This window comes from Ictalurus punctatus, unplaced genomic scaffold (assembly GCF_001660625.3).
Source record: "Ictalurus punctatus breed USDA103 unplaced genomic scaffold, Coco_2.0 Super-Scaffold_100, whole genome shotgun sequence".
Lineage (NCBI taxonomy): Eukaryota > Metazoa > Chordata > Actinopteri > Siluriformes > Ictaluridae > Ictalurus > Ictalurus punctatus.
The window spans coordinates 3,720,938-3,733,090 of record NW_026521086.1 but is presented as its reverse complement, the minus strand read 5'-3'; the positions used below and the strand labels follow the sequence as shown (position 1 = coordinate 3,733,090).

Sequence of the window (12,153 nt, the reverse complement as noted above, 5' to 3'; positions counted from 1 at the left end):
TAGCAACCTATTCGTCCGACTCTCGAAAGTATTAAAAAGTACGCTGTTGGCTCTCAAAAGTATTGGTGCCCAATCTGAATTTTGCCACACAAGCACCACTCACATTTTCTGAAGAAAATGTACCGATCTAGTTATTATTATAATAATTATTCTTCTTCTTCCACTTTTTTTTGGAGTGTAACTAGTCCCGCACCGTTTGTCGGAGATCGACGGGTGAGGTGTGGAATCGATCAGCTTATTGAGGAGATGTGTGCTATGACTTTTATAAGCGATCGGAATGCCGGAATTCCTGCTACGGAAGCTGAAAGTTGGAAAATTTCCCATAGACTTGCATTGAGTTTCGAAAGTATTGGCCCTCTAAGGAGAAAGCTCTAAAAATTTTGCCTCCGTACACATTCGGCTATAAAATTTATTGGCACACGATCTGTTCGGCTCTCAGAAGTATTGGCACCCTTTCTGGCCCGCTCTCAAAAGTATTGGCACCCCGCATGGCCAGCTCTCAAAAGTACTGGAGCCCTTGAAGGTCGGCTCTAAAAAGTATTGGCGCACTACCCGGCAGGCTCTAACAGTGCTGGTGCCATATCTGTCCGGCTCTCGAAAGTATTGGCGCCCTACGCCGTCGGCTCTCGGAAGTATTGGCACCTGTCCCTGTTTCGCCAACGCAAGCACCATTCACATTTTCTTCAGGAAATGTACCGGTCCAGTTATAACTATTATCCTTCTTCCACTTTTTTTTCAGCTCGTAACTAGTCCCGCGCCGTTTTTCAGAGATCGACGGGTGATGTGCCAAATCGATCGGCTTATTGAGGAGATGTGTGCTATGACTTTTGGAAGCAATCGGAATGCTGGAATTCCCGGTACGGAAGCTCAAAGTCAGAAAATTTCCCATAGACTTGCATTGAGTTTCGAAAGTATTGGCCCTCTAAAGAGAAAGCTCTAAAAGTTTTGCCTCCGTACACGTTCAGCTCGAAAATGTATTGGCACACGATCTGTTCAGCTCTCAGAAGTATTGGCACCCTATCTGTCCGGCTCTCGAAAGTATTGGCACCCTACGTGGGCGGCTCTTGAATGTATTGGCGCCCTGTCCCAATTCCACCACGGCAAGCACCGCTCACATTTTCTTCAGGAAATGTACTGGTCTAGTTATAATTATTCTTCTTCCACCTTCGTGCCATTTTACCTCTAAAGAAAATGTTAATATATTGAGATTTTCAGTCCCTAGTGATGTTCTGAGTAAGAAAATAACCATATCCGTGCTTGCTAATAACTGTGCTGAGTGAGAACCTGTTCTACACACAGATCACAGCTCAGCTGCGGTGTTTAGAGACGCAGAATAAAAGGAGCGCGCTGTAGTTACAACATCGAAGCACATCACACCACCGCCCAGCGCTTTACAGATTCATAACAAACTAATAACTGGAACTAATGAGCTCGGCTCGGTCCAGACTACTGTCCACCCTGTCCTCGATTTCAGAGGCTTTAAACTCAATCCAGCGCTCAGATCGATAACTATTTAGGAAGCCTGACTCTGCTATTTATAACCGAACTATCCGTTACATGGTGAAGCTAGTTACAGAAGTCGGTATAACACTAAATATTCACATGACATGACAACCACCAAAGTCTATTTAATATATTAACTTCATTTTATTAACTTATTGTACTTACTAATGTGCTGGATTGGTTAAAGTGTGTGCTAACTCTGGCTAGTAAAGTCCGCTAGCATAACAATTACTTTAATATTGTGATTCAATTATAAATAAAGTCTTAAAGCAGGGAAATAAAATTACAAACTGCAAAACAAATTATAATAATAACTTACCTTTCGTTGCATTTGGTCTCGTTGCAGCAGTAGAATCACTCATTAGGGCAATGGAAAGCAGCTGGTGCTATTAGCCTGTGACAGCCAGGGCAGATGGGAAATGTAGTTCTTTTCCTACTTCCTGTGTGGTGTTTACGAACTATTAGTGCAGTCAAAAAAAACTACACTCCGCCATAACCCGACTTTCGGATTTCGTTTTACTGTTTAGAGCAGGGGTCGGGAACCTATGGCTCGCGAGCCAGATGTGGCTCTTTTGATGGCTGCATCTGGCTCGCAGACAAATCTTTAATTAAAAAAATAATAATAACGTTAAAAATATAAAACATTCTCATGTATTTCAATCCATTCATTTCCTACCGCTCATGTTCATGGTTGCCAATCACAGCTGTCCTCCGGGACAACTCCAAATTTTTATTGGATAATGCGTAACGCACACGGGTCGTTGTGAGGTCAGGAAGTAAACTTCCCTCCTTTTAATCAAGTAGTCAGCTAGCTAATTGCAGAAACCCTTTTATCGAAGAAGATGACTAAAAGAAAAAAAAAGATGAGTATCGTACTGGACAGGAATGGACAGAGGAATTCGCCTTTGTGGAGAGAGCAGCTTCTGCAGTGTGTCTAATATGCAATGATAAAATTGCATCGATGAAACGGTGAAAATGCAAGGCGTTGGAAATACAGTCTTATCCCTTCAACAAGCAGTGTTTGCATTTGAAAACAAGCTAGAACTCTTCATCGCCGACATTGAAACAGGTCGTTTACTACACTTTGAAAAACTGGGAGAGTTTAAAGATGCATGCACAGCAAGTGACCCTGCTCAACATCTTGATCTTCAGCAGCTAGCGGGCTTCACATCTAATCTCCTTCTATCTAATCTTGGAGAATTTCGTGAGCGCACTCGTCTTTTTAAGTTCATCACCCATCCACACGAGTGTGCAGTGGACAGGCCGACCTGAGTTACAGCCCCGGTGTCTCCGTCAGAGATCCTGAGCTACAAGCTGCTGACCTGAAGGCCTCAGACATGTCGGTGAATAAGTTCAAGTCACTGGATGAAGATTTGGGAAGACTTGCACGACAGCAAGCAGAGTTGGCGAGCAAACACAAGTGGGGAGAAATTAAAAAACTTCAACCCGCGGACCAGCTGATTGTCAAAACTTGGAACGCGCTTCCCGTCACATAGCACACACTGCAGCGTGTGAGTATTGCTCTACTGACAATGTTTGCCTCTACGCATGCATGTGAGCAGTCTTTCTCACATCTAAAGAACATTAAGATCAACCTACGATCACGTTTAACGGATGGAAGTCTCAACGCCTGCATGAAGCTTAACCTCACCACGTATCACCCAGACTACAAAGCCATCAGCAAAACCCTGCAGCACCAGAAGTCGCATTAATGCCAAGAAGTACTTTATTCATCATTGGTTAGCAACAGCACAACAACGTTATTAAAAAGAATTCAGAGACTTATTGTACTTTAAAAGTGTTGGTCTTACATAAAATGCACACATTTACTTGTATTTAGTTTTAAACATATTGTATGGCTCTCACGGAATTACATTTTAAAATATGTGGCGTTCATGGCTCTCTCAGCCAAAAAGGTTCCCGACCGCTGGTTTAGAGATTTTAAAAAAGTGTAATTTCGCTGTGCGAAAATTTAAAAACTCAAACTTTAATTATTATTAAGACTTATAATTATTTGGAAAACATGATAACTATCTGTTCTAACTTATTAATGTTTAGCTTATGCTAACAATCTAACCTTCTAACAGTCTAATTAGGCTTTTAACTTACCAGTCACTTTTTGTACACTTACATTTTCTGTTAATTTTAACTTGTAATCAAATATCAATATTAATGCCCAGTTGAACAAAACTTTAAAAGTATTACCTCTTTGTTTTAAAGCTTTTTAATCTGCTAACAGGTAATAGAGCTAATGTGCATATGCAGATTAGCCACAGTCCTTTACTAAGTGGGTGGTACCATAATTTGCATAAATTAGATTTGCAGAGTGTGTGAAGTGGTTGGCCAAGCCCCTCCCCCAATAAATACCGGTTCCAGACTAAAGGGGGCGACATAGACCAAACCGATCACACACACAGTTTGTCCAGATCATGCGTTATATGCCAAAGATAAAAATTTGTGAGGCGTCTATTTACAGCCTCCTCAACACTTTTCAATGCATCACCCCTGTGAGGACGTGGATTTTTGTCCCCTTAATGTTTTTGGTCCCCATGAGGTTGCTGTGTAAACATGATGATGTCCCCATGAAGTGATAATTACAAACACACTCTTTGTCTCACTCTCTCACAAACACACACACTCTCTCACACGTACACTCTCTCTCACACACACACCCTCTCTCTCTCTCACACACACACACCCTTTCTCTCACACGCACACTCTCTCACACACACACACAATCACACACACTCTCTCACACACACACACACAGACACACTCTCTGTCTCACAGACACACTGTCTCTCACACAGACAGACACACTCTCACAAGACACTCTCTCTCACACACATAGACACTCTCTCACACAGACACTCTCTGTCTCTCACACACAGACACACTCTCTCTCTCTCTCTCGCACGGACACTCTCTCTCTCTCTCTCGCACGGACACTCTCTCTCACAGACACATTCTCTCTCTCTCTCTCACTTGCACAGACACACTCTCTCTCACACAGACACACTCTCTTTCTCACACAGACACACTCTCTGTCTCTCACACTCAGACTCTCTCTCTCTCTCTCTCTTTCTCTCTCTCTCGTGTGCGCATGGACTGAGTGAGTGGGCGGAGTGGGAGCGGTAGTGAGTGAGTGTGTACGGCGCGTGGCCGAGGCCGCTGCTCCAAAGTTCGCTTCTTCATTTTTCTATCTGTCTTTTCTTCAGAAATACGATTTCCTTTTAGGTCTTTGGTTTCTGAGGGGGTCTTAATTTACTATTGTTTGGTGTGTGTGTGTGTTTGTGTGTGGGTGTGTGTGTGTGTGTGTGCGCGCGCGCGTGTGTGTGTGTGTGTGTGTGTGTGCGCGCGCGTGTGTGTGTGTTTGTGTGTGTGTGTGCGCGCGTGTGTGTGTTTGTGTGTGTGTGCACGTGTGTGTTTGTGTGTGTGTGTTTGTGTGATTTTTTTCCCGCTGGCCTGGGCAGATGTTTCCGTGGTTGGGAGCATGGCTGCCTCAGGTACGGGGAAATATGATTCCCTCACGCGGCAGCATGCTATTAAAGTAGCCACTACCGCCAGCGTTGAGGAGGTTAGTCTGGCCGTGGGGGAGAGTGTTGGACACGACAACATTCTGTCTGCGGCCCGGATGAATAGTGCCGTTGTGCTTTTTCTGAAAACGGTGGAGTTAGTAAACGAAATGGTGGACAGTGGAGTTGTGATTGATGATGTGTTCCACTTAGTGCTTCCTTTATCAACCCTGTGTAAAAAAGTCATCCTGTCGAATCTTCCTCCTTTTATTAAGGACGAGGTTCTGTCCCAAACTCTATCCCGCTATGGTAAACTGGTCTCTCAGATCAAGAAGATCGCGACTACAAGTAAATCCCCTCGTGTAAAACATATCGTGTCTTTCAGACGGTGTGTGTACATGGTTCTGAAGGACAATAATGATCTGGATCTGACACTCAATGTAAAGGTGGAGGATTTTAATTATGTTATTTACACTACTACTACTACAATGAAGTGTTGTGGGTGTGGTTTATCTGGTCATCTGGTGAGGGCCTGTCCGGAAAAACGGGTAAATCCTGAAAATGATAATAATGCTAATGCGGCCGCTGGTAACGAGGTTACTGCTGGAGAGGGCGTTGGGGTGGATGGGGCCCACACACCGGGAGAGGGAACAGCAGCACCTTCTCAGGTGGAGACACCTGAAGCTGGCCCCTCTCACCAGGGTGTCAGTGCTAAACCAGGTGAAGAAGAGAAGGCTGAGACTGAGCCGGATTTATGTGATAAGGATACACAGGACAGTACGGTGTCACTAGATAGTGTGGATCCGTCCCTTGCTGATGAAGTTGGGGATGATAGCTCTCATATGGATACAGAAGAGAACGTGTTCAAGGTGCCCCAGAGAAAGAGATGGAGAAATCATCCTCATGCACAGGCTAAGAGGAAAGATGTCGCAGAGGAGCTGAATTCTGTGGAGGTAGAGAGCGAAAGCGAAGCGTCTGACTGTAGTATTACATGTAGTGTAAATTTGTGATTAACAACTAATACTAGTGTAAATCTAAGTGGCTTTTTGAACCATGAATATAGTGTGGACGACATCAAGGTTTTTCTGAGAAAGACTAAGCATGCTAGGAATGTAAGGATAGACGAGTTTTTTCCGGATGTGGAACAGTTCATTAAAAAAACACGTGGGTTTATGGGAGAAGGGGGTTTCACTGATCAGGAGGGATACCGTCTAAAAAAATTCCTTACAAAAGTCAATGTACTGTTAGACTATAATGATAGTGATAGTCAATCCTAGACATCATGTACGTAAATCTATTATTTTTCCTCTTATTTATGAGTGAAGTTCAAATCACTTCGTTGAATTTAAATGGAGCAAGGGAAAGAAATAAAATATTTTTGTTATTTGAAACGGTGAAGCAAAAGAAAATTGATGTAATCTTTGCTCAGGAAACCCACACAGACACCAGTAATGCTGCTGACTGGGCCAGGGAGCTTAAAGGGTTATCCGTTTTAAGTCATAAGACATCTACCAGTGGGGGAGTAGCTATTTTATTTTCCCATAATTTTATCCCCTGTTCTTATCAAGTTGATGAAATCATAAAGGGTCGACTGTTAAAGGTTAGAGCTCAATATGAGAATAGGTGGGTCGTTTTTGTTTGTGTTTATGCCCCGACCACGGCCATTGAAAGAATGTTATTTTTACGAAGCTTAGATGATGTCCTGAAGAATTGTGACTGATGATTTTTGTATTCTATGGGGGGATTTTAATTGTACAGAGCTGGGTATAGACAGGAATCATGTAGAGCCCCATATGCCATCACGTAGAAGGCTAGTCGAGTTAATGAATTCCGGTGACCTTGTGGACATTTGGAGAAATTTTCACCACATGCAAAAGCAGTATACCTGGGTGCACTCCTACAATAATATGCTCTCTATGGCCAGATTGGATAAATTTGATGGTTTTAAACAGCAGTTAAGTGCTTTTAGAAGTTGTGTAATTATACCAGTAGGATTTACGGACCATTGTATGGTTCTGTCTACTGTGTATTTAAGTAAACTCAAGCATAAGAGTGCATATTGGCATTTTAACACAAGTCTATTGCAAGACGGTCATTTTAGGGATGTGTTTAAATACTTTTGGAGTGATTTTAGAACCACAAAGGGTTCTTTTAAATTAGTGCAGCAGTGATGGGATTTTGCCAAAACGCAAATTAAAGCTGTGTCAACAAAATACCTCCAATGTCATGAGAGACACAACTCCCCGTGTGAAATCCTTGGAGGACGAAATAATGGCGCTTCAAGAGTTAAAAATGAAAAACACAGGATGGCAGGTATGCATAGAAAATTTAAGAACAAAAAAGAATTTATTGACCAAATTGCTAGACGATACCGCACAAGGAGCTCTGGTCAGGTCACAGTTTCAGACTGTGGAGTGTATGGATGCACCGTCAAAATTCTTTTTTAATTTGGAAAAAAAGAATGGTCAGAATAAGATGATACATGGCCTGTTTTCTGATGATGGGACACTTTTAGTGGACCATAGAGAAATTCGAAAGAGAGCAGTCGGGTTCTACAAGGAACTGTACACGTGTGAAATCTCCGATGAGCAGGCCCATGATAACGTCTTCTTGAAGGATCTCCCTCAGGTGTCAAAGGAAACACATGCAGAACTCGGAGGGGCGTTGACCCTAGAGGAACTGCTACAAGCCCTCCAGGGTATGGAGAGTGGCAAGGCACCAGGGATCGATGGTCTACCGGCTGACTTTTATAAGTCTTTTTGGCCTGAAATGGGTGCAGACCTACTGGAGGTACTGGGTGACAGTTTAGTCACGGGGCGGCTGCCACTCAGTTGTCGCAGAGCAGTATTGACTCTGTTGCCCAAAAAAGGAGATCTACACGACATAAAATCATGGAGACCTGTTTCAGTTCTCTGTGTAGAATACCGACTGCTCTCCAAGGTATTGGCAAACCAACTTAGTATAGTCATGGAAGAGGTGATCCATCCGGACCAGACCTACTGTGTGCCGGGTCGATTTATTCACGATAACATTTCGTTCATTAGGGATGTTGTAGAGGTCGGAAGGATTTTTAATTTGGAATGTGGTTTGGTTTTAATTGACCAGGAAAAGGCTTTCGACAGGGTTGAGCATACCTACTTATGGAACGTTTTGCCTGCTTTCGGTTTTAATTCGGATTTTATCGATAAAATAAGAGTTCTGTACCGTTACGGTGAAAGCATACTGAAGATTAATGGTGACTTGTGTGCTCCTTTCAAAGTTCATAGGGGAATTAGACAAGGATGCCCGCTATCAGGCATGTTGTATTCCCTTGCGATTGAACCTCTTTTAGCAAAACTGAGAACAGAACTGCAAGGTATAACAATTCCAAAGTGTGAGGGTGTTTTTAAACTATCAGCATATGCAGATGATGTGGCAATACTTGTTGGCAGCCAGAGGGATGTTGATACGACGTTGAAGATCACTGACGATTTTAGAATTGTTTCTTCCGCCAAGGTAAACTGGGAGAAAAGCGTGGCGTTTTTAATCGGGAGATGGTCAGGCGGTGTCCCAAGCCTCACAGACCGCTTATTATGGTGTATAGATGGTTTTAAGTATTTGGGTGTGTTTTTAGGAGACGAAGGCTTTATGGGGAAAAACTTCGAAGGGACTGTCGAGAAGGTAAAGGGTCATTTGGAGAAGTGGAATTTTTTAGTTAAAAAAGTGTCCTTTAGGGGGCGTGTGCTTATAATTAACAACCTGGTAGCATCATCCCTCTGGCATAGGCTTGCGTGCATCGATCCCCCAATACATGTTTTATCTAAAATCCAGTCGATATTGGTTAATATTTTTTGGGACAGTCTACACTGGGTTCCACAGAGTGTTCTGTTTCTCCCCAAGGATGAAGGGGGACATGGACTGGTGCACCTGCAGAGCAGGACTGCAGCCTTTCGGTTACAATTTGTGCAAAGGCTGCTACATGGACCTGTAAGGTCTGTAGCATGTGCCATTTTACGGACACTTGAAGGGCTGGATTTAAATAAACCTCTTTTCTGGATGGACCCGAAAAAAATGGACATCAGGAAACTTCCTGTTTTTTACCGTAATGTTTTTAAAGTGTGGGGACTTTTAACAGTGCAGAGAGTACAATGCACAAGTTCTCTCTACTGGCTGCTGCAGGCAGGAGCCAATCATAAATGGTTCCATTTTAGATGTTTTTCAAAGAAAGCTGTTTCCTGCGCTTACGGAGGGGTTCAGCAGGGCTGGAGCCGTCACTCTGGATGACCTACTGACCTTAGCAGGACCGGAGTTTGGGAACGCGGTGGCAGTTTCTGGACACATAAAGATGAGGTGAGTCCGTGTAGTCACGCAGTTCCTTGTAGAATGGAGGTCCCTGTTGACAGAAGAGGTCTTGAAAATGCTGGAGGAATATTCCGGAGGGCTAAGTCGTCCCAATGACCAAGATCCTTTTCCAGATTTTAGTATCTCGGCGAATGTACGTGAGTGCTCAGGTGTTTTTATAAAATCTGAAAAACTAAGTGTTGTGGGTCCCAAGTTACCTTCTGGGAAAGAACTGTACAAAATTTGTGTACTATCTCTAAATAAAAAGTTTCTGGACAAAAGAGTCGACACACCTTGGAGTTCTGTTCTACAAATAAAGAAACATGTAAAGCCACAATTGAGAGCTTTGTACAAGTCACCATTAACAAAAAAGTGTGGGGATTTACAGTGGAGGATTTTACATGGTGCAGTGGCTGTTAATTCTTTTATTTGTGTTTTAAACCCTGATGTGAGTTATGAATGTCCTTTCTGTGAAGTGAGAGAATCTGATTTTCACATGTTTATGCACTGTGTAAGATTGAAGCCTCTTTTTACTGTTTTACAGAGACTGCTTGGCCATTTTAACGAGAGTTTTACAATCGAAACTTTTATTTTTGGTTTTAAATACTCTAAAAAAAAAAAAAAAAAAGGTTTAAGTGATAGCTGATAAATTTTATCATAGGGCAGGCAAAGATGGCCATATATGTCAGCAGGACAAACAGAATTGAATCAAATTCAGGGGACAGTATTTTATAGGTTTTTGTGATTCTGTTAAAATCTAGGATATTAATCGATTTTAAGTTTTACCAAGAGATGAAAGACTTTGTACCATTTGAAAATATATGGTGTCTGGAAGGGGCATTATGTGTGGTTGCAGATGAAAAAGTGAGATCTCATCAACTTTTAGAAGACTGTATACTGGTTGAAACTTGTTTGCTTTTTTTATATTCTTTACTCCCTGTGGGTTTTAAAGGCAACTGGAAGGAGAATTATTTTAATTATCTATCTATCTATATATCCATATATATATATATATATATATATATATATATATATATATATATATATATATATATATATATATATATACATGGATATATATATATTGTCGCGACGGACCGACAGCCGGCGCGCATAATAAGAAAGTCGCTCCTTCCCCAACTGCCGCACCGGCACGTTGCGGACAGCCTCGGGCCAAACACACCATCAGCCGGAAGGACCATCACGGTGGGGCGGGACTGTTGACGCTACACCGGCCGGCGATTGGGGAATTCGTCGGGAAAATTCCACCACTCAGGCTTCCGGCCGTACGGGAGTAGAGGAAAACGACGGCGAAGAGACAGACTCCGTGCGTGCTCTTCAGCGGCATACAGGCGCGCTAACATTGAGCACGACGGCAAGATTGATTCACTCCAACCGCTAATCTTTCTCTCTCTCTCTCTCTCTCTCTCCTTCTCTCCCCGAAGGTGCGAGCGCGGACGAGACCGCTGGGTGGTGAGATCACACGCACCGGTGGATGACGGCACAGGAGACCCACGCCCTCGTCTCGGGAACCCTGACACGCCCTCGAGAAGGTCACACGACAGCCACACCCCCACGAAACCCCATGCACTCACACACCCTCGCCCCCTCACTATGGACAGTTCAGACTAAGATAAATAAAAACACCCATTGTGACTGCAATCTGTCTCTTGTGGGTCTGTGCTCTGCCCTTCCCCCGAGCTAACTCCCTACACTGGTGGAGAATGCGGGCATAGAGTACAGACTCGCCTACAAACAAGCACCAAAAAAAAAAAAAAAAAAAAACCCTGAGAGAGAAAAAAAAAAAAAAAAAAATGGGGGGAAAAACAACCCATGGATCCCACACTGAAATACCTGCTGGAGACTAGCATCCAGCTAGCAAGCCTTGAAGCAACAGCTCGCCGAGAGCCTTCAGGTCGCAACCCAGGCGCTGATTGGCCTGAGGACTGAGACCCCCGCAGCCTCCGTGCCCCTCCCCGACCCAGGCCGTGAGATCCGCCGCCTGCTTCCCCCCTTCGGTCCCGAAAAAGATCTTGAGGCGTACTTCAAGGCCTTCGAGGGTATTGCCCACCGGGAGGGATGGGATCGTGACGACTGGCCTCGGCCCACTGCTCACGGCAGAAGCACGGACGGCCTACTATGCCCTTGAGCCAGAGGAAGCTGCCGACTACACGGCAATGAAGAAGGGAGTCCTGGCATGGTGTGGGCGAACCCCCTACCAGGCGGCGACATTGCTGTTCTTATCGACCGGGGGCCCGACCACGCGGCCAGCTGAACACCCTCATCTGGATAACCAAAAGGTGGCTCCGGCCGGATCGGCATACCGCCGCGGAGGTGGTGGAAAAAGTGGCTGTCGACCGTTTTCTGAGGGCATTACCCCGGATAGAACGCCAGGCCTGGGGGGCCCCCTCCCTGACGGTGTGGGTTGAGGGGAACCCGGTAACCGCCCTGCTGGACACCTGGAGCACGGTGACCCTCGCCCAGCCCTCCATTCTACCCAAGGGGCGTCGCCCGGGGGGAGTTCTCACCGTAACCTGCGTCCATGGGGACACCCGGGAAGTTCCCGCAGCCGAGGTCCAGATCTGGGGCGAAGCGGGGATCAGGCCCACCTGGAGGGTTCCCTGGAGCTCCCGGTGCCCCTGCTCCTTGGACGGGACTGGCCAGGATTCCCGATGGGACCGACAGCCGAGCCCCAGAGGCCGCGGCAACGCACGAAGAGGAGCCGGGCCCAGCAGGCCTACCTGGCCCAGGACGATGGAGAGACCACCATGGAAGGTAAGGCCCCCCAACCTACTAACCCTCTGTGGTCTGTCTT

The 12,153-nt window shown here is 44.8% G+C and overlaps 1 protein-coding gene across 1 annotated transcript in view; it reads right to left on the bottom strand.

The window, feature by feature from the left end:
* The window catches only part of LOC108267242 (NACHT, LRR and PYD domains-containing protein 7), a 32,179-nt gene extending 30,223 nt beyond the window's left edge, over nucleotides 1-1,956 (bottom strand). The window contains exon 1 of the mRNA XM_053678506.1: nucleotides 1,823-1,956. The gene's annotated coding sequence lies outside the window, so the exon portion shown is untranslated. The remainder of the gene's footprint in view (nucleotides 1-1,822) is intronic.
* Between the last annotated feature and the right edge of the window lie 10,197 nt (nucleotides 1,957-12,153).